The following is a 26868-nucleotide window of genomic DNA, read 5'->3' on the forward strand; positions in this document are numbered from 1 at the left end:
CACAGTTAATATGGATATATATCTTCTGGATGAACAAATATTTGACTTACAGCCCAACACAGGACTGCTTATATAATGTTATGCAGATATATCTTCAAATACAAAAACTTGTGGCGGGGACTGCTGTGAACAGAGTGGGAGCTTAAGACAAAATTCATTAAAGAAGCTCTCCCATTGAGTCACAAGGTGCAGAAAGAAGCCCCTACCAAACCACTCAGAGGGAGCTGGATCCAGTCTTCAACCCAGACTTTGGTAACATTTTGTGTCTCAAGATTGTACAGGTGTAGTTGAACCTTTCTATAAATTTTACCTGGAGGATTAAGGATGGTAAACCATATATATGTGTGTACACAAACACGCATGATTTATTATAACAATTAGACAAAAATTATTTACTTGTTATTTGCACATTATAATTATTTACAGAGTATAGGTGCTATAACAATTATGATAATATAGTTCTCTATGAAGTGCTATTGAAATAATTATACTAAAGCAACTGTGTTAGATCTAGCAAAACTAATTATTAATTAGTAATTAATGCTACCAATACCAACTGTGGATAAATGCCAGTCATATGTCTCCAGGTCAGATGTGTCAGTTCAACAGCTTTAGATAACTTTTGTTGTTGTTTTATCCTGGTATTTTATCATGTCTACTGCTTCTTCACCTTACTATGAAGATATTTAACTTTGGGATTGGTGAGTCAGAATGTTTTCAGCATTATTCAACATCAAAAGCAATATGACACACCCTTCTTTATTTACCACTGATAACTTTGCAAATAGGACATTGTTCAAGTGGTTTTACCCCATTACAGATACAGCACTCTGCTACAGGGGGTTCAAAAACACAGCCTTTGGAAAAGCAGTATTTCATACACATAACTCTAAAATGACACATATCCAATAGTTTATTGTCAAATAGAAGCAGCACTTAAAATCTATTGTTTTATTCTTTAAACCTTAAATTTTTATCTCATCCTTGTATATAACTTCTATATTAAAATAAATGAATAAATAAAAATTTTGAGATAATTGTATGTTTGTCTGCCACTAGAGTCATCTTCACTGAACTATATGATTTCCTAGTATTGTTATTTGTTATTCTTCTCATCTGAGTTTCAATTATTTTGTCTTTAATTACTATTCTTCATAAAGTACATGAATGACATAAAGCTATGAATTTCATAATGACAAAATTACAAGAGTGACAAAAAAAGCTGGAGAAACACCTATTTAAATTTTCATAATGACACATATCTTGAAACATGATAAACAAATTTAAAGGACCATCTTCACTGTGAAAACTAAAGCACAAAGGCAATCAACACATTTCATGCTATCAATATCTTCATATTGCAAGATAAATCAATGATATTTTCATTTTTACCTCCAATTAATTTTTCTTGCTATCTCAAAAGCTGGTTTTTGTTGTTTGTTTTTATTTTTTTTTGGTTTTTTTTGTTTTTTTTTAATTTAATATAGTTTTCCTTCAGACTAAAAAAATTTAAAAAAGTTATGATGTGGAGAAAAAAATCCCAAACACATCTCTACAGTCATAGATGTGAGTTTCGAGAAATAAAAATAAACTTTTTTATTGCTTTTTTTATAGGCTTTGGATAATCCATAATGCAAATAAAAACCTGCTGAAGATGAGATTACCATACTTTCTCTTCTATTTTTTGTGCTCAGAGGAACACATGCCTGAATCAGTTCTGCTCCTACAGGCTTCCCCTACTGAGTTCTGAGTGCATATCTGACAGATGTTCTCACTCTCACAGAAGGGGGGCTTGTTCTTCAGCCTGGTCTCAGCACTAAGATTCTGCTTCAGTGGCAGGGATCAGCCTGCTCCATCTCACATCTGCCTTTGTGGTAACTCTGGCTATGCTGCACTCTCAATGCAGTACTCCATGACACAATATATAATTTCATCATGGCCCAAATTGCTACAGGATGTCATGAACGTTAATAATTTCAATTGGTTTCATAAGCTGTCAGGCAAATTCATGGAAGAACAGGCCACTGAGAGCTATCAAGTGCAAAGATGAAGACTATGGAAGAGAAAGCCTCTTGAGCCATAGATGACTAGACAGTGAGTAGTTTCTCCATATGCTCCTTGTGTTTTTAATTACCCATTTCCCCAGGATATATTGTTGGCTGTGGTTCTATGCAAGGCATTGAGCTAAAGAGACATTTATTCTTATCAAAATATCATTCTGATGTCATTTAGGTTCCAACATCTGGTAGGGATGTTTTTTTTTGTTTTTGTGGTTTTTTTAGTGGAAATATTATTTCCAGCGATCCTTGCATAATGTTGCTTAAATCCTGCTTTTTAAATAAACTTTGTTTATTTTTTACACTTTAAGCCAAACAAAGACTTACAAAATCATTAATCAGGTTAATTTTATTATACTTATTATACTGCAATAAAATACTAGATTACAGTTTTCACTGATATGTTTAGTTCATCTCTAGATTCAACTCTGCTTCCACTGGAGAGAAGAAAAACTAGGGAAAAGTAAGTTGATAAGGTAAGAAGTCAGATATTTCTTTTCCTTTTATATGTTTGAATATACACAGGAGAATAGAATAGAATAGAATAGAATAGAATAGAATAGAATAGAATAGAATAGAATAGAATAGAATAGAATAGAATAGAATAGAATAGAATAGAAAAGTGAATGATATAATTTTGCCAAACTTGAATTTAAAAAAAATTAAAAAGAAAATATTATGTTTACCTGGTCATACAGTAAATATTAAAGTGCCCTGCAATTGAGCAGGTCCCTTCTTATTCACCTTCTAAGGTTCTAAAAAGGTGACCCCAACTCTTTTGTGCTGCCCTCAATAACGTGACAACACATCAAACCATACTGACAAGAGTGAAAGAGGGTCCAGAAGAATTAATTCTCCTGTGGAAAAGACTGCATGCAGACCCATTTTTCTGGAATGTGAAGACTGACTATTCCCTTTTTTATCACTGTCTACATGCTTAGCTTCTTCTTTTATGATAACTGAAATTGTAGTGAATAGCTGTCATCCTGCAATAGCTGGTGTTATCCTAAAAATCACTTGGGGTATGCATGGGATTGTAAGAACCTGAAAGCACTCCTGGGCTTCCTAATTACAGGTACTATCCAGTAGAAATATTATGTTCCACACATTCAGATTCTAAGTCACTTCAGTAGCAAGAGAGTGTTTTCTGTTCATTTCCATCGTGAATCAGATGAGCAGTTTCCAGTGTAGTGATATGGAATAAAAACCTTCAGGATTCTTTTTGAGTGTCAAACAAATAACTGAAACCTACCATGTATGAAGCAGGGTTTAGCCTCTATCCATCTTTTAATTTACAACTAGGACATAGCTCCATATCCATGAAAATAAGGTCTTAATTATGAAATTGTTACTCGTTCTGCCTCTGACATGTTTTGTTTGGACTACATATAAACTTGCAATTTGTCCCAAACAACTAAATGTTACCTGTTGATATATAAGCAGGCTGGTACTTAGTGATCTTCTTATGAAGCAAGCCTTTTGTGTCACAGCTAGATGATAAAAGTAGTGATCATTGCAGACTTGTTATAAACAGAAGATTCCTCTGGATAAAATAATTTTATTTATTCTGCTTTTGTAACCAGGTGTGCTTTCAACCAATCAGTAAACTAACAATGACACCTTGTCAGGGCAAGCTGGTAATAATTAAATGAGCACAGTTAGAAATTCCTAGGAACATTATATGCATTTGGGGAAATAAGATAAAAGAAAATGTCACATATTTATTATCTGTAAAAGCTTTAACAACTTCAGGTTCCCTGTTAATTTCCTTCATGGACTAGTTGAAAAACTACTTTGAAACACTTCCAGATCAGAATGATGAGTGTAAAAATGGAATAAATTTAGTTTCTGTCTGCTACATTCTAGCAAAGACTTTTGTTCTGAAATGGAGCTGTAAATATTGGTAAAAGAATTCTGTGCTGGTGAGGGAGTGAGATCAGAGTAGACCAGTGCAGGATCTTTGCTGGATCTCACCCAGAATGGTCCAAGGTGCTCTAAATTGCAGGTTGTATTAATTGCATACACATTCTAAAGAAAGTGTTTCTCAGGTTTCTCTACGTTGGAGCCCCATTAGAGCAGACACAGCCTGTCCCAGATCACCAACTTCTTGAATTCAGTGCCTTTCACAGGTCCCTAAGTACCAGGTGGGAAAACCAGAGGGTTGTATTTCAGCAAAATTGTCTATATTGATTTTCCAAGGAGAAAGAATCTGTAGTGGCATCAGGATACTACATTTCATAAATCAGAATAAAGTGCACTTCCACTCAAATATTTTCTTACAGACTTGTAGGACAAGAGAGAGAGTCAAATGAGATGGTAAAGTTATATTTAGTTTAATCATCCACTGTATAATAAATGAAAGAATTTAATGCATTATAAATATTGATGTTGGACTGCTTACTTTAATTATAAAAACAAGATGAAGAATATAAACTCACAGTGTAAAATATCAGTCTTGATCTTCCTTTATTGAATGTTCATCCCACTGTTAATATGTAGAAACAGCTTTATTGTACTCTGTTATTTTATTAAAGTGAGAATTGAAAAGTGATATAAAAAAGGCTGAGGAAAAAGCTATGATTATTTAGTTTCCTACTACAGATTGTGAATTTTTGAAACATGGTACTCCTAAACAAAAGACAAAACATTCCTCTCCTCCCAAATGCATAAGGACTTATTGAAAATTATTGAAACTGATGAAAATATTTTCTTTTACTCAACAGTATCTGGTTTAGACCATCAGAAATTTATCTGACTTGAAGACCAGTTTTAGATCCCAGACATCATAAACACTTTAAAACATGGTGCAATTATTCCAGCCCACTTGTGGAAGGAGAAGGAAGTGAAGAATGAACTCTGCTTGCACAGATCTTGTACCATAACCACTTTCTTCTAAAGAGTTGTATTTCCAGCTCTAGCTTCCCCTTCAGTTAAACCAAGACCTATACTGACATTACAAGGGATCATCTGCTTTTTGGGCACCAAAAAGACACTAGTGGGTTGACCCTGGCTGAATGCCACATACCCACCATTTCATCACTCCTTCCACAAGTGGAAAAGGGGGCCAAAATATAATTAGTTAAGATAAGGAATGATTGAATATGATTAGTTAAGATAAGGACTGAGAGATCACTCACCAATTACTATCATGGCCTAAACAGATTCAGCTTGTGGACACTAATAGGATTTATTAACGATTGGAATCAGAGCAGGATAATGAGAAGTAAAATAAATCTTAAAACCACATTCCCTAATTCTCAAGGTCTACCTTCTCCCACCAGTAGCACAGGGAGACATGAATGGGGATGATGGGCAGCTCTTCATGTGTTGTTCCTGCCACTGCTTAGGGAGAAGGTCTTTCCCCTGCTCCAGAATGGAGTACCTCCCAAAGAAGAGAGTTCTCCATGAACTTTTCCAATGTGGGCCACTCTTCCATGAGGTGCAGTCCCTCAAGGACAGCCAACATGGATCCCCCACAGGATCATGAGTCCTACCAGGAAACCTGCTCCAGTGTGGGCTCCTGTCTCCATGGGTCTGCAAGTTCCATGGAGCCTGTTCCAGCATGGGGCTCCCGTGGGTTTGTAGCCTCAGCTCTGGTGCCAGTCTCCTCTCCTCCCTGGGCTGCAGGTGGAGCTCTGCACCCTCCACGGGCTCACCATGAGCTTCACCACAGGCTGCAGAGGAATCCCAGCGATGCCTTAAGTTAATGTCCATGCTTAAGTATCAAATTATTCCCTTATTGTGTAAAAATATCTGTGATTGTAGAAACTAATAAAATATCCACTGTTCTGGGGAAAGATTTAAATATATGTGAGATGACAACATTACACCTCAACTGTATTGAGAGAAATTATGTTAATACTGAAATTGAAAATCAAATCACGTATATGTACCTACTCTAAGCAAACTCTGTAAGGAATGGCAGATTATCTTTGCTACCTTCTAAACCTGATCTTGCTTCAGGTTATTTCTGTCAAAATACCCCAGTTTACACCAAACAGGTGTTTGGTTTTATTCTGAAATAGCAGAACCCTTCCACTTGGCAAAAAATGTAGGGCAGATAAAATTTAGTCAGGTTTATACAATAAGCTACCACTCTGACAGTCATAAAAGCTGAAAGTGAGCTCCTGCTCCAGTTAGACTTTAGACACAAAATGACTCATGCAATTCCTTTCTTGCTTGCTTTCTTAAATGTCTAAACAGCTTTCAAATTCTAGAAATTATTCATAAAAATAGGAAGATATAGCATTTTAATATTTGGGACCTAAAATATTCTGTTTGGGAAGGCATTACAATGTTTTTATAATTCCAAATTTCAGTAATCCCTGGAAAGGTTTCATCTAGACACCTAACATGAAGTACAGTGACATTCACTTAACTATATTTGAATCCTCTCTAATTATATAGAGCCTGTAATAGGTGATAGGCAGATGACATGCAACATTTCAGGACACATTAATGGGACTATAATGAGAGTCATCTTCAGCAGTTCCTCATTCCACAGGAATATATAGGATATTCTTTATTTAATTAGGTAACTCTGGATGGGGGGATATGTCTCTAATGTGTGATTATTATGTCCCTGTTTGTGGATTGTCTGGGACAAGGAATCAAAAACATTGCTCTCATTAAAAAAATCCTTTGCACAACAAAATGGAGATTTTCTATTCCTCTGTAAATGATAGGAAAACTATTTAAACTGGCTTGTTAAAGTATTGAAACAAAATACAGCCAAGGACCTGGCATGTATTCTGTAGAGTTTTCCTGAAATTCTTGTTAGCCACTTCAAGTTTCTTTCTAATACTATCTGTGTTTGAATCTAAAATTTAGTTTCAGTAAAAATCAAAAGCATGAAAAGAACAAAACTTTGGTTCAAACTGCTATCAAAGCATCTATGTAGCTAAAGATGTCATGTTTCCTAGACAGTTTTCTTAAACACATGAAGGGTCATTCCCACTGGGAGAAAAAGCAGAAATTATAATTCTTTTCTCCCTCTAGTGTTTGTCTTCTGTCTTCCTTTGCTCCTCGGGCTGACTTTGTACATGTAATCTAATAATGAAATTTAGGGTAATTCATATTAATCTAATAAAAAAAAAATATTTAAACAATTAGATTATTTTAGTCTCTTCCAGGTGTTGTGTGAATTAAAAAGATCCTAGAAAGCTTAGTCTCTCCCTGTCAAAAAAGCTCCAAAACCACTCCTACAAAGCCCCTCAGAAAATTTTTATTCATTCAATCCTATCAAGTTAGGGTTTTCACTATTATTTGATTTGTGGCTTCCTTTTTTTGTAATATATTTTTGAAGTAATGGAAAACTGCAGCAAATGGAACAGAGAAGGGAATCAGAGAAAAAAATGTTCTTAAAATGTCTATAATAATTTCATTAAATACAACCAGTATTCATCTGTCATTTGCATTAAATATAAATACATAAAATATATATAAAAAATATAAATACATCTATATATGTACTCCCCTGCAAACTTGAAGTGTATATCAGATAAAGCAGAGAGCATGCACTGAATATCTACAACACTGAGAATAAGATGTGGACAGGCTCTCTGAGTAAATATTAAAAAATCTGCCAAGACATTTTCACCTTCCATCTGCTCAAAGAAAATCTCTATACACAGACATAGTCCCACTGGAGATGCATTATCAAAAACCTTGTCTAAGGAGAAAATGAACTTCTCTATGTGATTTTTTTTCTCCACAGAAAAGAATAGAAAGAATACACAAAAGGGCAAGAGTGTTTGTTTATGTATTTTTGTTTGAAGAGTCTGTCTACACATATTGTTTAATCAAAGCCTTCTGCACAAGCCTTTACTTGACAGTTCCTAAGGAATGAAAGAGACAGCATAAATGTAAAAACACATTGTTATTTTAATCACCATAGAATAAAGTATCACACATCAACTCATGCTCAAAGTCAAATCCAGTTTCTCATACCAGTTTAACAAAATTACAGATTAAAACACTGAGTGTTGCTCTGAAGCATGGATCACAGGGTTCCTCTGCTACATGCTTTTGTCACTGTATTTGTAGTACATTCACATCTACTGTCTCTATAAAATATTTTTTCTCTTTGATGTCTGTTGGGCAGGCCTGGATTCCTGCCTACTTTCTGTTTTGCATCTTCACTTCTTCAGACCTTCAGTCAAAAATCTCCTACAAGACTACACAGATTGACACTTTCTTTTTCCCCATGATGAAACAGAATACATTGTTCTTGAGTTTTCTTTAAATTCAGAGTCCTTTTCTTTGACTGAAGAAAAGGTAGAAGTTAAATTGCTGCCTATAAAGATTTCTTAGATGCTAAAGGTGCTAATACGAGTTTAAAAACTAACTGTGCTCAGAAAGAAGCATCAATTTTGTTACTGTTAGGTCCCTCTAAAAGAACTAAATATAATACTCATTTTATTGATCTGACAATCCAAAATTTCTCAGTTGTGAATCCAAATAGTTTCATGACTCTTTTTGAATCTAACATGTAGAAAAAGGAAACATCTCTCAAAGGCAAAACTTGCATTTTCTTCTTATTCCTCTTTTACATATTCTCTTTACCAGTGACAATAACTGTTTCCTCTGTCAATGCAGCATCAAATACCAGTATAGGTAAAATGCTTAATAGCTATTTTTCTCTTTTTTTTTTCTTTTATTCTGGGACTAATTTTTTATTTTTTTTCAGGATTGCATGCACCAAATCATTTATGCTGCATGTCATTTTTCACTCTTTTATATATATGAATTAGAAAGAGAAAAACATAAGCAATACATCCCTAGATGCTTCTGAAAATAGGAAGGCATTAAGTTGAAATTGATATTTCTGTCAGAATCCCCAAGAACTCCCAAAAGCCTTGATGAGAAGTGAGAATTACCTTGCTCAACAACACTTTTGAGCACAGTGCAGAAGTAGCAGCTTCTTGTATTTATCTTCTGTTCTATAGCACCTGCTTTCAGTTAAAAACAGTTGAGGTGAAAAAATGTGTTCTTTAGACTGGAGATGTACATTACACACCACGAGTTATTTTTCCCTTGCCTATATGTTATACAGGAATAAGAGGATTTTTCTGACTTGATTCTAGAGCATCATATAACGTAAAGTGAGTTCCTCTCATATCTTCTTACTCTGCTCTTGTCTGGCCACAATTTCTTCTGTGCAATAAGCTTTTTCCATTCTTGAAGACATTATCTTAGATCTGCTTCCACTGTCTCTGAAGGACTTAACCTTGACCAGCAGCAGGTCCATCTTGGAGCCAGCTGCCACTGGTTTGGTCAGACATGGAGTAAGTTTCTGGCAGCTTCTCAGGGAAGCCACCCTTCTAGCTCTCTCTGATACAAAACCTAATGCACAGTCCCAGAGCTGGATGCAGAGCTCCAAGAAGGGTCTCACCTGAACAGAGCAGAGCATCACAATCACCTCCCTTGACCTCCTGGCCACAATTCTTTTGATGCAGCCCAGGATGTGGTTGGCTTTCTGGGCTTCAAGTGCACATTGACAGGTTGTGTTGAATTTCTTGTCAACCAAATCAACATAATTTTTCTTTTTCTGTGAAAATGTTGCATTATATTAAGTTTGAGATCTTTACAGAATAAACAGGAAAGGGAAGCTGGCAACTGCACTTTGTGAAAATTGTCACACCACCTGACACCTTATCCTGTCTTAGAAACAGACACAAGGGTAGAATTTACTCTCAATGCTGCCTAATTTCATGGGCTACTTTTGCTATTTTGATTGAATTCTATCTAAATATTTTGACATCATAATGGCTGCTTAAGCAAGCTTGTTGCATGTTCTGCCCTTCTGCTTTCTTTGTGGGCATCTCAAGCTGAAGCCACAAGTTGCCATTCTACCCTCTCAAAATTCTTGTTTTTATCTATTCTTTCCATACATTGCTCCTCGGGAAGAACAAATGATGTAATTGGATTGCTTTTTTTCTTTAAAGTTCAGTCTAAATGTTAATTCAGAGAAGTAATTCAAAGGAAATGATCTATAAACAGTTTCTTCTCCTCAACAGAATGAAAACTTCCAGTTTCACGGAACACAGCTTTTTCCAATAACCCGATATTTTTAGAACTTTATCCTGCCATGATTAATAATTAAAATGGAAAATAATTCTAATTTGTTACTGTTTTAGGTACAATGAAATGATGTTCAAAGAGAATTTTTTCATACCCACATTCTCATTTGTTTCTCTTGTCTTTTAGGGAACATATAAGAACATTCCAGTGTACTGAAATGAGTTATCCTATTAGACCTTATCCAAGCTAAGTATAATTCTACACGAAGACATTAGTCTTCAGATTTTTTGGTCATCATAAAATTCTAAATCAAAAATGCATAAAATTTAATGATATTTAGCTAGACAGAAAAAGAACTATTAAGATAAAAAAAAGACTGCATTTTGGAGAAGTCATGATTCTAACTATACAAGTGAAAAAGACCTAGGATCAGATCGATACAAGAGAATGTTTAATTCTTTTTGCTGGACAATTCCAAGAGTATTTTTGTGAGCATAAATCCCCAGAAGATAATTTTTTTCCAGAGGAGAAAACTTACAGCTGCAAGTATGCAATGTCTGAATTTAACATCACTGCTATTCCTGCTTTAACATTCTGAGAGAAGAGAGGCCCGGGGGGGGTGACCTAAAAAGGGATTACTCCTTTTGGTTGAATCTGTTTAGGGTATCTGTGGTATTCATTTTAAAAAATATTCAGAATATGACCTGATCTTCTAAAATGATCAGAGAAAAGAATCTCTCTTGAAACATTTCATGTGGTATGAACAAGATGGGGTATTTCATGGGTCATGAACAAGATGTTTTTTGTTGTAACCATTTTGCAAATACCCAAAGAAATCCTCTTACTCTGCATCTCAAATGACATATACATAATACAAAGCTATCAACTTTATGTTGTGCTGTTTGGATTTTGTGTGTGTGTGTGTACTGAAGCAGGAAGAAAAAGCATGTCTGAGTTGCACTCAGAAGTGTAAAATTCATGTGTAAGAAGATTTTGCAGTACCTAAAAAATGCTTGGTTTTCCTCAGTATATGTTCAGGACTATATTTAAATGTTCAATCAATTTGATTCCACTCAACAGTCTTACTTTTGAAACTGCATGTTATTTGATCATGTAGAATTTTGACTTTCAGGACAACTTTTAGGCCATCTAAGCTGACAGAAGCTTATCTTTGAAGTCTAAATGCAGCTGAACAAAACAGAGTCTGAATCATTAGACAGTTTGGTAAAAAAAAAAAGAGAAAAAAGTCATATAATTATTTAGATGCCATTTAAGTAAAACAAATGTGGCCTTAATTACTAAATTACTAACTTTTATTTGCAGAAAATATGCTAAAGATACTTTGCAAAATTACAGAAGGTTATCCTCATATTAAGGAATGAAATATCCCTCTTAGGGTCAGAATATTGAAACATTAATCTAGAATGAATCAAGAATGTAAACTTCCAGTAATGGACTTAGACAACAAGTAGAGCAACCACTGTATTTAAGAAGTACAGGTGTTCCCCCATAGTTATTAGTACAATTTCATTTACTTATCTTCATTTATTCATTAATCTTTCAATGCAGGAGTTTAAAAAGGCTGTCTGGGACTCATTAGTCCATCCACACATCTATTATTTGACTAGTCACTAGCTGACATAATGTCACTTTTGTGTATTCTTTGTCTTCCTGATACCTAAAATCAAATTGTCTAAGTAAAGTTAATTTCAAGAGAAGGAGAGGAGGTGGACTTATTGGCCTTCGAGGTCTTTTCTAACCTTAATAATTCTATGTCACCTCTCTTCCCTCTCTCCTGTCCCCTCCTCCTCCCTGCTCATCATATATCAGTTTATTTTTGATGGCTTAGTACAATTTTGGCAGAAGATGTATCATAGTTTGCCACTATTGTTGTGTACTAGATTTTCTAAGACCATCCCATAGCGTATAAATCTACAGGAAATGAAGTGCCCAGTTTCTAAAATCTCAGTAGTTCATTTGGTTTCATTTGTAAGTTAACAAAGTTCACAGCTCTATAGTTCTACAGAAAATCCAGTGAGAGCATCAGGATCCCCAGTTTAAAACTAGGGTCCTAAGGGTTGTGCTCCTCACATTATATGGCAATGTGAATAAAAGAATCACTTTAAAGAGTTTCAGTATAACAGTTGTTCTTGGTCTGAAATTGTCAGTCTTCAAAGCAGAGGAACTTGAGGAGGAGAGCACAGGCAGCACTGAGAACATCTGACAGTGTCACTGGGACAGATGAGCTTTCAGCTCAGGTTATATTTTTAGTGGCTGCTCTTTATTATGCAGTAGACTGATTTTTCAGTAATTTCCTTTTGTGCAAAGCATTCACAACCTTTGACTGAACTCCTTCTACTAAATCCACGTCTTTTTTCTGCTGGGTGTCCAGCCGTGGTCCCAGCACTCCAGACCTGGCTCCACAGGCTGAGCAAAGCAGGAGCTGCTCTTTGGGCTGCTGCCACACTGCCTGGTGCAAAGCTGCCTCATGCTGGAGGTTGTTGGCAGCTTTAGCTGCAAGGGCTCATTGCTGGTTGATGGGAAGGTTGGTGCTCACCTGGAACCCCAGATCCCTCCTCTGCATCTCCAGACACTGCTCCACCCCTAACTTGTGTTGGTGCATGAGGTGGTTACTTAATGGAGCAGAAAGTAATAGAATAAATTCTCATTACATACCACACATATCACGTACCATGATTTTGTGGAGTGTAATTTAATGGTTTTATTTGTGTGTGAAAGGGAAAGCAGCATATCTACAGATAGATAAAATATATTACTGAATTTATACTTAAAGAGGTGCAAAAAGACCTGAAAATGGTGACAATTCACCCATAAAGGTTGTTAGACAAAGTTAGAGAGCAAATACATTTAAGAAAATAGAAGGAGTAGTCCTAAAATATCTAAAAGGAATTTAACTTTCTAATACTAAAATATTTCCCCATTCTGAATAAATGAGTTTTCCATTCTCTCTGAAGAACAGGTTATTATCTTGAAAATACTGAAACAAATGAGGTGGCAAACAACAGAATTCATATTAATACAGTCAACAGAGAACTTGACTGCAGCCTAGGGCATTATCAATGACAGGGCTGAAGCAAAGATTAATAGAGCTAAAATCACTGGTAGAAAATGTAATCATCCCACCATTCTCAATAAAAATATATATTCAAATATAATCAGACATGGATAAAGAATTTGACATTTTTACATATGGATCTACAAATCTAAATAGCAATTAAAAGTAAAAAGATTTTTGAAATTTAAATACAGAAATCATAGGTAGAGGGAAAAAAACTCTTAACCAGGCATTCTGTTTTTCTGTGATTCCTCAATCTGGCAGTGATGAAAAGATTTAAATATTTCGGAACAGAATTCGGGAGATAATCCTGCATGAGCTATAATCTCCCGTTTTCAATCTAGTAAAAGCAAATGGACTCAAATCCTGTGAAATGCTTGAAATATTTTCCATGATGCTATTTAAAGTGTCAACTAATAGAAGTTCAGAGATTGCATTTAAGAATTTGTATCATAATGTGTGAACGGTATTCTTCTGTTGCCTTGCACTTTAAACCCATCCTAGTAGAGGGCACTGATGCTGTATACTATATAATGCATTCAAACAGAATGGTGAAAGAGGTCAGCTTTGATGCCAGATGTCTAATCTATCTCAATTATCTAATTTTAAACCCTCTTGGCACCAAGCAAGGGAAAATAAATTTTCTATTTACCATTAATTTTCCCACTGAGCATAGCCTGTTGATAAAGAAAGCAGACACAAAAACAGTCTAAATTAATAATAAACTGGCACCATTGATCTAGTTTTGAAGGTTAATTAATCATACACTTGCCTTCAAGCAAGTGTTATATTACAATGAACCTTGTTTCTTACTGAGTTTATCAGCTGGGTGCTTCCACCCTCAGCATCCACAGACAAGGTGAAGATTTGACTTTCAAAAGCTCCTTAGAAGCTCAGGTTAACAGTATGCAAAATATCTACAGTTCAGTTCAAATATTTATCATTGCATATTATTTATAACACTGACCAGAGTAGCCAGAGCAAACTAGAGCATAGATGTAAATTCTTTCCACAGTGTAGTGCACTGGAAGGGAGTTGAAGGTCTGCTATAGAACAATTACTCTAATTTCAGTGGCAATAAATCAGTGAAATGAGAATTAATAATTTCCATCCATTATGCTATCCCAGAAATTTATTCTGAAGTCATGAACAAGAAAAAGCTCACAGTGTATTGACTCAAATTACTTCTAATATGCATTGCATTTTGTTCTCTCTAAAAAGATGCATTTATTAGTTAAAGCAGAATGATGTATATCATTTCCTCGCATAAGTGATGATAAAGATGACACTTTTCTTGATATCTCAAGTACACTCATAGTCTATGCTACAGTCAGATAAAGAAGACAGAAAAATATTTTGACACTTATTCTATTAAAAGACACCTAAGACCTGGACTTAATTTAGAGATGTTAGGGTGGCATGCGTCCTACAACTAATGCAAACATGCTGCAGTTTGTACTTCTCAGACCTTGTTCAGATCAGCTGAAAGCATGCCACATTTCAATAAATCCTTCTTGATCAGGACCATAAAAACCATATTTATTTAATGTCAATTTGCAAACCCATTTCTTCATCCTTCCTTCATTCTATATTTTATTTTTCCCCATATGTATAGCACCAGGACATGGCTTAAAAAATATTTATAAGACAAAATCCTTTAATGCTATTTTTTTTTTCTGTTACTCCACTGAAATGACTTGAGAGGATCATATGAACTAGTCTTTAACAGCCACATGCCTATAAATTCACCCAGTGAGTTGTTTTGAATCATACTTACCACGTGTTGCCTTTGACCCCTCTCTAGTAGAGTGTAGCTGATGTTTTTATTTACATGAAAAGACTTAACCATCCTTTTTGTTTTTTAACCATCTCCTTCCTGGAAAAATCTCTTGAAAATTGCCATTTCTGTAAATGCCATTTCACCTCAGCACCTTCTAATCCTCTCAGTATGATTTAGATGTATGGTGCATCACCAGTTGACCTAGAACATTCTTGTTACTTCTGCTGCATGACAATAAGGATGCTGACCCTAGTGATGGTGTTTATTCAGCTTGCAACCTCTTTCAGATTTAATAGGTAATCCTTCATCCAAAAATAAACAGCCCTTAAATGGTCTCAGATGTTTCTGCAAAGTGTTTGTTGTCAGCATTGCTGCATTCCATTTCATTTATGACATTTTACAGAGAAAAACTGACTTCATATTCTTCTGAATCCTGAGGCAATAATGGAAGGAGAAACCAGATACACTATCTTGCATAAAGTGCATTTAAAAGGAAGAAATTAAAGGAAGTTCAACACTTATTTTCCTGCCAAAGTACACTTAAATAAGGAGAAAAATTTGAGCAAATGTCTTTGTAAAACTAATTTGTTTCTGATCAAATCTGGCGTATGTCCAGAGAGACTTCTTTCCCATTTTAGAAATATGGCTACATGTTCAATAGTAATCTAGGTCTCTAAAATGGTAACAATAGGAGGAAAATAATTATATATGCATTTGCTACTTAATTAACTAATTTTCTCATCATCTTTGCAAATCAGATATAGTTCTGATGTCTCTATTCTTGCCAATTGACTGGAAGTAGGATGACCTTTTTTTTTTTAGTCTTTACTGCTTTCAGATTTGAAGATGGTTATAGCAAAAGGAAATATTTGAAACATTCTTCTATTGTATTATGAATATTTTTTAATATTAGTGATAACCTTTTTCTTCAAACATATACATTTTTTAAAGGTATAGGGAATTAGAATAAAGCAAGAATTGTATTTTAATGTACTATTTAATTAAATAGAAATTAATCAAATTTTGCATTGTTTCATCAGCTGATGTGAAAGTCACATGGAAGATCAGTCATGAATTCCTTCATATTTATCTAATATATTATAGATATCAAAAAGAGAGAGTAAATATTTTGTTATGATGCATGACTTGATCTTACTAAGAAATAACACAGAATATAAGTCTGTGTCCTTGTAACAGAAGCAAAATGGTGAACAATGCCTGAATCTGATATTCATGGTTCTAAGCCATGTGCCATTTAGGAGTTCCAGAGGAACTCATTATCATGAGTAACTCATTGTTTATCTAGCCTAGGTATTAAATTTTTAAAATATGCCTTTTTTTTTTTTTTTAAATGTACCAAACAGTAACATGCTTCAGTCATGCTGCCTGCGTTACAGGCTGTGGTGGAGACTCTTTTCTTGATCTTGAAGTGTAACGTTGCTCAAAATCATAATAATCATCTGGGATTAAAAAACCTCCATGATTTGGGAGGAAAATATTCACTCAGGCACACACACATGTTCAACTGCAGCATCTCATGCAGCCTGGAACAGCCCCAGGGCAGAATTCCAGCAACTTGACTGACCAAGGCTAAAGCAGCACACATTTAGCATTCAGCAAAGATAGCACAGCTTTAACCACTGGTCTCCTGCTAGCAATGCAATACTGGTTTTCTTGGTCCCCATGATGCAACAGTGGACACAGGGTGGCCTTCTTTCCACTAAATGAAGAGCCATGCAGAAATGCTAGCTAACTACCAGCAGGGTTCAATTCTGCATTAGCACTGGGATGCCACAAAGCTCAGATGCCTGAACCTAGAAATCTCTGCACTGCATATCATTGTGCAAAAGTTAAATCTAAAGGTGTAAAGAATATCAATATCCCCTTACAGATGCTGAAATAAATTGCTGCCTTGACTAGAATAGCTGTAACTTCTAATTGTGTGACAAAACCATCAAATCCCTTTAGTGAAAGATAAAAAACTACAGTTTCTGCAGGTAGCTATGGAATGTAATTATAACATTCATTATATCAAAATGCTTGTTTTTGGATGCTAGAAAAACCATGAATACACATAATATCAGGACTCCTCGTCCCTATATATCCACTGCGAATGAGCACACATTATGCTTCTTAAATTTAATTAACCCAGTTATACAAGGGTATATGTGTTACTATATATATATATATGTTGAACAATATAACATTCAATTATTTTTTAAAAGGGACAAGAAACTTATTAATTGGAGAAAATTATCAATTATATTCTCCAGTACAGACTATTCCAGAAGGCAATTTAAATGTCCTCCTGAACATGGGTTTATATTGCTCAAGATTTTCACAGGTAGTAAAATCAAAAGAAAAATAAAGCAACACTTTTTGTGACTATTAATGTTTACACTGACAGTTGTTCTGTTTCTAGTCTTAGGAAAAATTGGTTGTATATACGAAAAAGGATACTGTACATTAAAGTTATACCTAACTCAAGAGTTTTGAGAGTTTATGCACATAGAATCATCACTATGCAAAGCTGTATCTAAAAGCTTTATTCAAAACTTTATTCAAGCCTTTAACATAGAGTTTATAAATGAATGTGACAATGATTATTGGTTTGGAACACTTGCTTTCTTATCTCTCCCTGACATGGTATAAATTATACACTGTGAAATACTTGTTAAATCACCTTCAAGGTATAATGATAAGATGATATTTATCAACATGACACTAAACTAATTTCAAATTGATTTATGGGAGTTCAGTACATTATGAAAGGTTTGTACTATATAACCACTTTATCAAGGCAAGCATTGAATCTTATTTTCTAGCATTTATACCAGGTCTGTTTATTTTTGCTGTCTTCTTTTTTACAGAAACTGTTAATGTGATCAAAGGTCAATATTTACCTCATATATACCTCGTACTTTATTCACAGAATATCATTCTGACCTAGTTACCAGAAAAAAAATGTAGCTTTGCTGGGAGCTTTAGGTCATTCTTCATTTTACCTACTTAATAGAACTGGCCACAATGGAGTCCAATTCAGAATTCAGCTAAATATACCTATGGGAAGAAAAAAAAGTAAGAAAAAAAAAAAAGAAAAGAAAAAAAGTAAGAAAAAAAAAAGGTACTGATGGAAAAATGTCTTTCCTGTTAAAGCTTTCCACCTGCTTTTCTGTACCTAACCCATCACCTAAGCTATAGACATACTTTTTCTTCTAAAACATATTCAGAAGAGATGAACAAAATTAACATACCACTGTTCCTGAAATTATATCTGAATATTACAAAATCTTTGTGGATTGGCCTCTAGAGTTTAAGGAAGTGGGGATATTAAGATGTGATGTAGTGAAGGTGTAAATCTTTAACACCTAATGCTCTTAATTAATTTAACATCCTCCTACTTTAAGAATATTTATGTGCATTATAATATTTTACATATAACATTCTTCTGCTATATTTGCTGTCAGCAAACATTATGGAGCTAGAGTCGTGGACAAGTAAAACATCAAGTAAATTTAATGTGGGGGACTTTAAAGAAAGAAGAATTTACTAGCATGGTACTTTGTTTTTTTGGTTTTTTTTTAATTAATTAGTATCAAGCTCACTGCTTACTAACAACAGCTTGCATACATGAAGTACTAATTAAACTGAAAACAAATTGCTAGTCTATCTCATTGAAATGGTTGTGACACAACTCAAACCTTATCCATAGAATATTGGCACTTAATATATGAGCTAATTGTCATTAAGGGCTAAAATTTGTTCCAATTCATTATGCTGTCATTAGTTAGGTACAGGCCACCCACTTTTTTCTCTTTGTCTGTTAAATTGGTATATCATTTTCTTTTCTTCTTTATCTACTGAAAAAAAAAAAAAGATTCATCTACAATACCCATTTATGTATGTTTGACCTCTTATATGTACAGTACATCTTGTCTAGAAAAGTAACTTCTGACTTCTGTGAATACTAAGACTGTGTTATTATTTGTATGGAAACTGTGATTCATCTCAGGCTTTATTATGAGAGAGGAATGAATTTAAGTGGCACTGTCATGCTCTGGCAATACAACTACAAGAATCTAAAGACTTTTAGATGACCAAGTCAAGATGCCTACTTTGGCTCAAGCTGTCTAGATTCCCTATCCCACTGACTCCATTGACTACAGCCTATTGCAGGCTAGATGTCAAATCAGAAAACAGAATTCAAATGTCCAGCTATAGAGCTAAGCCTTCCTTTTCTGATAAACATGTGTCTCTCTAAAGGCTTGTCCAAGTTTGGACAAACTTAGGGGAAAAAAACCCCCAGAAGAGCTCCCCAGGAAATAAACCCCCAATTCTTTATCCCACTGGACTTAAGAAAAAAATATTTCACTCAGGGGGAAAAGTGGAAAAAACCTATTTATTAACACATACAAGAGAAACACTTCCCAGCACAGACCCAGATGACAAAAAAGTTTTCACCGAGAGAGAGAGAGAAACTTGGACGCTTCGTTCTTCACTAGAAGGGCGAAAAGCTTCTCTGGCCGGTGTCCAGAGGCAGCCGCAGGGTCCCTCCGGAGCTGGTGCTGATCCTCGGGAGGTGAGGGGGAGAAGGGAGAGGGGGAGAGAGAGAAAGAAAAAACCAGCCGGAATAGCCAGCAAGCCTTAAACAGCAGCGAGCTAAACCAAATAATTCAAGCAATATAAAGCCAAAAAATCAAGCAAAAAACAGCTAACTAACAAACCAGGCTTGACCAGAGGTAATGAATGTTTTGAAGAGTTCACTGTCTGCTTCCTACTTTAAGAGCATTGAGAATCCACATGCTAAGCATCCCATTTCATCCATTGTTAAAGGCTCTGGAGGCACTGTGAAACTAATGTCCTTGAGGGCATCAACAATCCTAAATTTTCTGGCCCAGACCTCTCCTCCCACCCTGCCCAGGACCTCACATCAAACCCAGGGACCACAAGGTCCCTGCCCCAAAAATGCCACATTTCCCCACAGCCCTGCCCTTCTGCATATGGATTTATATATTGTATATAATTTTTCTCTCCTGATATAAAGTGTGGTAATATCCATATTTTCTTGTCTAGCCCATTCACAGAGTCCTACTAGAACCTCTCTCTCACATGACCAGCATCCAGCATGTCTCAGAAGACAAATGCTACTTTCTTTATTTGACAAAGAAGTATCCTTCCTGGCAGAGGGAAAAGCATGAAAAAACCACAACTACTCTACAGTTATGTCAAATTTCTTAGCACACAGAACTTCAAAACTATGCAGAACTTGGTTTTATTACTTTTTCCTGAAAGAAAAAAAATTGATCCCTGGTACTCCTTTCTTTTGAATATATTTATTTAAAAATATCTTGCACTAAAGTAAAATTTGTTTCAAGTTAAAGTTGTATTAAAAATTTAACATCTATGTTTTTTTTATACTTGGACATTATCATAAAATCTACCTCTGCATAAGCATAAAATGCATCACATTGTGTTAAAAAGAATTTATTATTAAACTACATTAAAAATATTGTTTACTCAATGTATTGTAACTATATAATAAGGATGAAAATATAAAATTAAGATATACATATATATGTATATATCCACAACTCACTTATTTTCCCTAACTTCAAGAATAATAAAGACATTTTCTCATAGTGCAGTTGAACTGAATTTGGTAATATATTTTAGAACCAAATCTTTAGATAAAAATAATGTATAATATTATGATAGAAATTAGCATTAGAATACATTAATGACAAAATGTTGCAAAAATGCTGATATAAATTCAGGGGTTTTTTTAAATAAATAAATGCTATAATTTTCCTTCTCTATTTTCACACATCCAGGACAGGAAAAGTTCCACAACACCATTTAAGAGATAGTTAGTAAATTATATTAGAATTATTCCTCAGTTTATAGAGCTCATTGGAAAGAAGCAGTGCAACAAGAAATATTTTAATACTTTATATATATGCAGAGTATAATTTATACAATTAGACATCTGTCTCCTTTAGGTAACACAGTCTACAAATTATACCTTTTTTTTACTCTTCAGAACTGGTTTCAAACCACAGCCTGCAATGAAAGTGATATAAATGGAGATAAAACTATCACCTATACATACCTTACACAGCACAATAGTACTGGAACAAATGAAGAACCCAGTGGAGAAATGACCAGCCTTTGAGAAACCCATAAAATACTAGTGTAAGTATGATTGAAAATAAAGAAATAGCCAATATTTTAAAATAATGTCCTGACAGAGATATAAAAAGGGTAGAAGCAGTAGTTGGAAAAAAAAAAAATCAGTATGGGAAACAAGACATTCCTGTTTCCAATAAATGCAAGTGGTTATAAGTTTGGTATCATATATTCATATATTTGCAGCCAATAAAACAAAACACAGTGAATTCTATTTGTGTAAAAACTACAAGTGAAGATGGAAAAAAAAAAACAGGAAACATTTTATCTCTTTCTGTTCTACTTTTTTTAGAAAGTCTTCTAAATTAATGCCTTTTTAAATGTTAGGTATTACCTTTATTGCTTTAATTAATAGTTATTATAGTCCTAGTCGTGCTAGTGAAACATATTGTGATACAAATCACATGCATGAAAATAGTGGATTTTGAAGTGCAAATTTGAATGGAAAATCTATTTGTGGTTTCACATCTATATATTTAGGAAATCATTATATTGTGCAAACACATACAAAGCCTAACACAACATGCTGCTCAGTATTGCTTTTTCCTTCAAGTAGCATGTATTTTTTGTTTTCTTCAAGGAATTATCTTTCTCAAATATCATTCAATAAATAAAGTATATTGCTATGCAAACTGCTCCTCCAGCTGAGGAACAAAACACAGAACACAACCTGAGAAAAAAAATCTCTTACTAGAAACACAAGGAGTAAAACTAGCCAGCAGCTTGTAGTACTGATAAAAGTTTATCCCATCAGAGTATTCCTTGATGAAGGGCTGTCATCTCTCACCCCTAAAACAAGGCACCAATTTGACAATGCTCACATGACTGACACCAACTTCAGCCCCATTATCTGAAATCTTGCCCTGATTGACCATGGGCTCAAAAGGCTGACACCAAAGATGGCAGCAAGCATCAGCAGTTTACTAAAGCCTTCTGCCTTTTTCTCTGTTGTAAGCCCATGAGGAGCGCAACACAATACAAACTCCTTCCTCTCACAGCACAACCTGCCAACTCCAACAACACCACCACTCCCCTCCCAGCCTCTTGTATCTTTTCTCTCACATGCATGGCACCTGTGTGCCCTTTCACTCTTCTGTGGTTGGCCAATACACATCAGCATTCTGTGCTTCTTCTCTTTCAATGCTGTTCACCTGTCTAATACAGCTGCACCCCATCAGGGATGAGGCTTGTCTGCAGCCCCATTCCCTATGTCCCATAATTTATTCTTCTAAAATAAATAAAAATTAATTCTTCTAAAATAAAGGTTAGAGAAGTGATTTCAAAAAATTAATCTATATAAAATACTCATTTTTCTGAATATGCATAGGTATACAGGATTTTTGCATTGCTTGAATATTCTCTGGAATATGGGAAAGGGATTCTAGGTTTTATGAGATTTTCACATTGTCTGGATTGAGAGTCAGTCAATATCCTTGCATTGAAAAGAAAATTACAGACCCTTGAGATATTGCACATTGTTTAGTTTGAGTATAGTTCTTATCCACATGAGTTTAAATTATTTATGTTCCTATCATATTGGTGGAATCACACTACAGCACTATACTCTTGTCCTGAGAATTTGCAATTTATAACCCTTCTCTTAATTAGAAAATTATCCATGCCTCACCCTGAGAATTCCTCTGTTAGATGTCACATTAAACATTTAAAATTATTTACTTTCTTTTTAATAATAGTTACCTTCATAAAACTTTCTTTACATGCCCTTAAGAAATTCACTTAGTCCTTGTCCTGGTTTTGTCCAGCACAGGGTTAACTTTTGCCATAGCCAGAAGGGGGCATGGTCATTGCCAGGGGCAGGGGGGAGGAAATCTTTTCCATGTTGAGGTAGCATGGCAATGGTCAGGTAATAGTGAATGGTGAATATTTGCATGTGAATCACTCACCTGTCTTATACATTTTTGTTGTTAATATTGTTGCTGTTAATGTTAATTTTCTTATCTCATTGCTGATTCCTGGAAATTGTTCTTACCTCAACCTTTTGTGCCTCCAATTCCTCTTTCCATCCCTCTACAGAAGAAGAGAGAGAGGGGGAGTGAGTGAACAGCACATGTTTTGGAGTGGCTTCTGTGGGAATACTAAATTGAAGAATATTATTCCTAACCATGAGAATCCTAAAAAGAACAAACAATGGTAACTATTTTATGCAGTGGTCTCTCAATTACACCTTTTAGACAAAGAACAAGGAGGAAAATTTGACAAGAGTAATAAAAGAGTAAATTTGCTTCTGATTACCCATGTTAGTTATTCAATTAATGGGGATAGGTAAAATGAGGAACACAGAAAACTGGCTTTGAAGATGTGAGTTCTCTGACATTAAACCAAAACCACTGTATAGAGGTTTTGTTCAGCTCGTTTGGTCTGTTTTCCAGCACTTTCCTGATGATCTCCAAAGTTTCTTACTTTCTTTGTGACTTTTCAATGGAATTGTCATTTCAATTATGAATTCATGAGGCACGAAGTAAAGATGTGCTCCCTGGTTACCTGAGATAACTCCTGCTAAGGCACCAATGTCCTTTTTAAAGAGTCAAGAGCTGTGCCAAAAAATAAAGAATGTCTTTACAGAAAGAAAACAGAGAAAGTAGGTTCCTGAGCCAAGGGATCTTGAAGCAATAGCCAAAAAAAAAAAAAGAAGGTAAAGAAAGGAGGTGTCTTTTTTTCTATTCAGTTATCTTTTGTCTTTCATTGCATCTTGATCATTCTATGTGTATATACCTGTCTCCTTCTTGGAAATTATGCTAGATTTCTAGCAGAAATTTTTTACTATGACATAAACCACTGATGTAGTACTATACAGATGGCACCATATATCTCCTACATTTGCATATGTTATATTTCTGTTTTGGTAAAAAGGAAGACAGTTATTAAAGCTGCAAAAAAGCTGCAGAAAAAAAAAAAAGAGCAAAGAAAAGTGTTGCTTTTTGAGTCAGTGCAAGCATAAGGATATGAAATAAATAGTATGAAATAAATGTAGAAAACATCATAAATTTTGTTTTCTCAGAATGGATTCTATGCAGATCATAGGTACAAGCTAGATGTCTCAGATTAGTGTCCATTCTGTGTGGTGTGTCTCCCTTCCCCCTCCAACAGTGAGCTCTCTGAAAAAAGGCAGCTTGTGGTATAACCTTGCCAAGAGCAGAGCCTAGCTAGTTAGAACAAGGCAGAGGATTGAAAAGTGCTCGGTTTTCAGAAACTCATGCTCAGCTCTAGGTGAGCAATGGTTGGTTAGTTGGCTTTATCCGAGCCATTTTCTTATACTTCTTTTTCATTTAGTAACTCATGTCTACTAGCAGAGTTTAAAAAGTCTAGATCTAGTCTAGATCTTTTATAAACACCACTGATATTCTAATAAAAAACACTTTAATTAAAAGAAAACGTGTTCTATTTTAAAATAATATTGTATATAATTTCTTTAAATGTGATAATCTTTTCTTCCACAAGATCTAGCTGAAATGGAACCAAACCTTTTCTTTATTTCATTCAGTGATCTATACTGAATGTTGTCCAACTCAAACATATTTGAAGGATTAAAATAAAAATTGGTTTGGGGATTTAAAACTCTGCGAATTATGACAAAGCTTAAAGAGTTTCTCTGACTATAATGGAAGCCAATACCTAAGTGCTGAGCATGCTTTGAGGTTCAAAATGAACCTCCACTGGCTGACTGATTTAAGGATTAAGTAAAACTTGGTGTACAGAAGTCCTCTATAAAATACCCTGAAAGACCAAGATTAAGATTTGTGATGACTAACATGACAAACATGTCCACATCTCTAAGCAAGTAATTTTCAGTCTTTTTGTTATAATCAAAGCTAAAAAACTGGCACTGTCAAAATCTTTTAGAAGTACCTGACTGTTCTGAGATTGGCATTTTAACATCAGACCAGCTGAATCCCAGAAATGCCTGCTTCTTTCCACTAGCATTGCAAATACCACATAAACATCAGGCTTAAAAGATGCCTAATCTAAATGGATTGCCAGCCTTTATACTTATAAATTGCCAGTTTTCTACTCTTTTTACTAACAAGAAAAAATATGAACTGTTAGCTCATAAATTCTGAATATGCAGATACAAACATTGCTGAAATAAACTTTTACTCTTGAAAACAAGTTTCCCAGTAGGCTGTGGATCATTTGGCCCTGGAGATTTTTAGAACTCAACCACATGAAATCTTCAGCAGCTTGAGCTGAGCTTTGACATTTACACTGATTTGAGCAGGAGGTCAGACTAGGTGACCTTCAAAGATCACTCAAACGAAAGACTTTCTGTGGTTCTTAGTATAATAATGTCAGCTCCTGTAAAAAGAACCCAAGGGTCTTTGATTAATGCAGAACAAAAAGGCTGAAATAGAAGATATGAGTTTTGCTGCATAAATATTTTCATAAAGCAGAATATTTATGTATGTTTCAGTTTCCTTAATGTATGAAACATTCTACTCTTAGCAAAACCAGAAACTGATAAAGCCATGATTTTCAGTACAGAATGTAGCATAGAATGAGATTAGATATATGCTAATTAAGTCAATTGTGTTCAAAGCCTTTCTACAGTGTGTTGAATGTAATTTGAAAAGGAAACTTTTGGCCTTTGTTCTTTTCTGTGATCCGTCATGAAAAGAAGGGTTTTCATACAGGTTTTTTTTATTCTTTTATTGGGGAAAGGATTTGGTTGAAGATTGTAGGATTGGTGAAATTTCCATACTCAACAATATAGCATTAAAATTTCTAGATATTTTATATTAAAAAATGTTTTATTCCCAATCTCTAAAAGAACATTTGCCAGTTCATATTTAATGTTCTTTCATGCTTCTGAGACATCAGGAATACAATCATAATAAAAAGTTCTAATTATTTTGAAAGAGACAAGTCAGAAGTGTATTGCATATTTTTTGCCTCTATCTTCAACAGAGATGACAGATCAAAAGGGTCTCAGTGCCCTGAGCTGGAGGACCATGACTGAAAGAATGATAAACTCTCAACTGACCCTGAAATTGTGGAGGATCTAGTGCTCCAGCTGGATCCCAAAAATTATATGGGACTCATCCAAGAACTCTCAAAGAGCTGGTTGATGTCATCACAAAACCTCTCTTGAGGATTTTTTGAGACATCTTGGGAATCCAGTCTCATCCCGACTGTCTGGAAGCTGGAAAATATCCCGGTTTTCAAGAAGAGTAAGGAGGACTCTGGAAACTGGATTGATTAAGCCTGTCAATCTCATTTTAGTTCCTGGTAAAATCATGGAAAAGGCTGTTCTGGAAGGCATTGGAAAACACATTAAAAACAATGCAGACATTGGTCAGAGCCAGCATGGATTCATGACAGGACAGTCCTGCTTATCAAAGCTGATCTCCTTTTAGGACGGGGTTCCACAATGAAAGGAAGACATTAAACTATTGGAGAGAGTCCAAAGGAGGACAATAAAGATGGTGAAGGGCCTTGAGGGGAAACCATGTGAGGAGCAGCTGAGATCACTTGGTTTGTTCATCCTGGAGAAGAGGAGACTGAGGGGAAACCTCATTGCAGTTAAAACTTCCTCAGGAGGGGAAGAGGAGGAGCAGGCACTGATCTCTGCTCTGTGGTGATCAGTGACAGGACTTGAGAGAATGGCCTGAAGTTGTGTCAGGAGAGGTTTATGTTGGATATTAGAAAAAGTTCTTCACCCAGAAGGTGGCTGGACACTGGAGCAGGCTCCCCAGGGAAGTGGTCACAGCACCAGCCTGAGTTCAGGAAAC

The sequence above is a fragment of the Oenanthe melanoleuca genome, chromosome 1 (genome assembly GCF_029582105.1).
Source record: "Oenanthe melanoleuca isolate GR-GAL-2019-014 chromosome 1, OMel1.0, whole genome shotgun sequence".
Lineage (NCBI taxonomy): Eukaryota > Metazoa > Chordata > Aves > Passeriformes > Muscicapidae > Oenanthe > Oenanthe melanoleuca.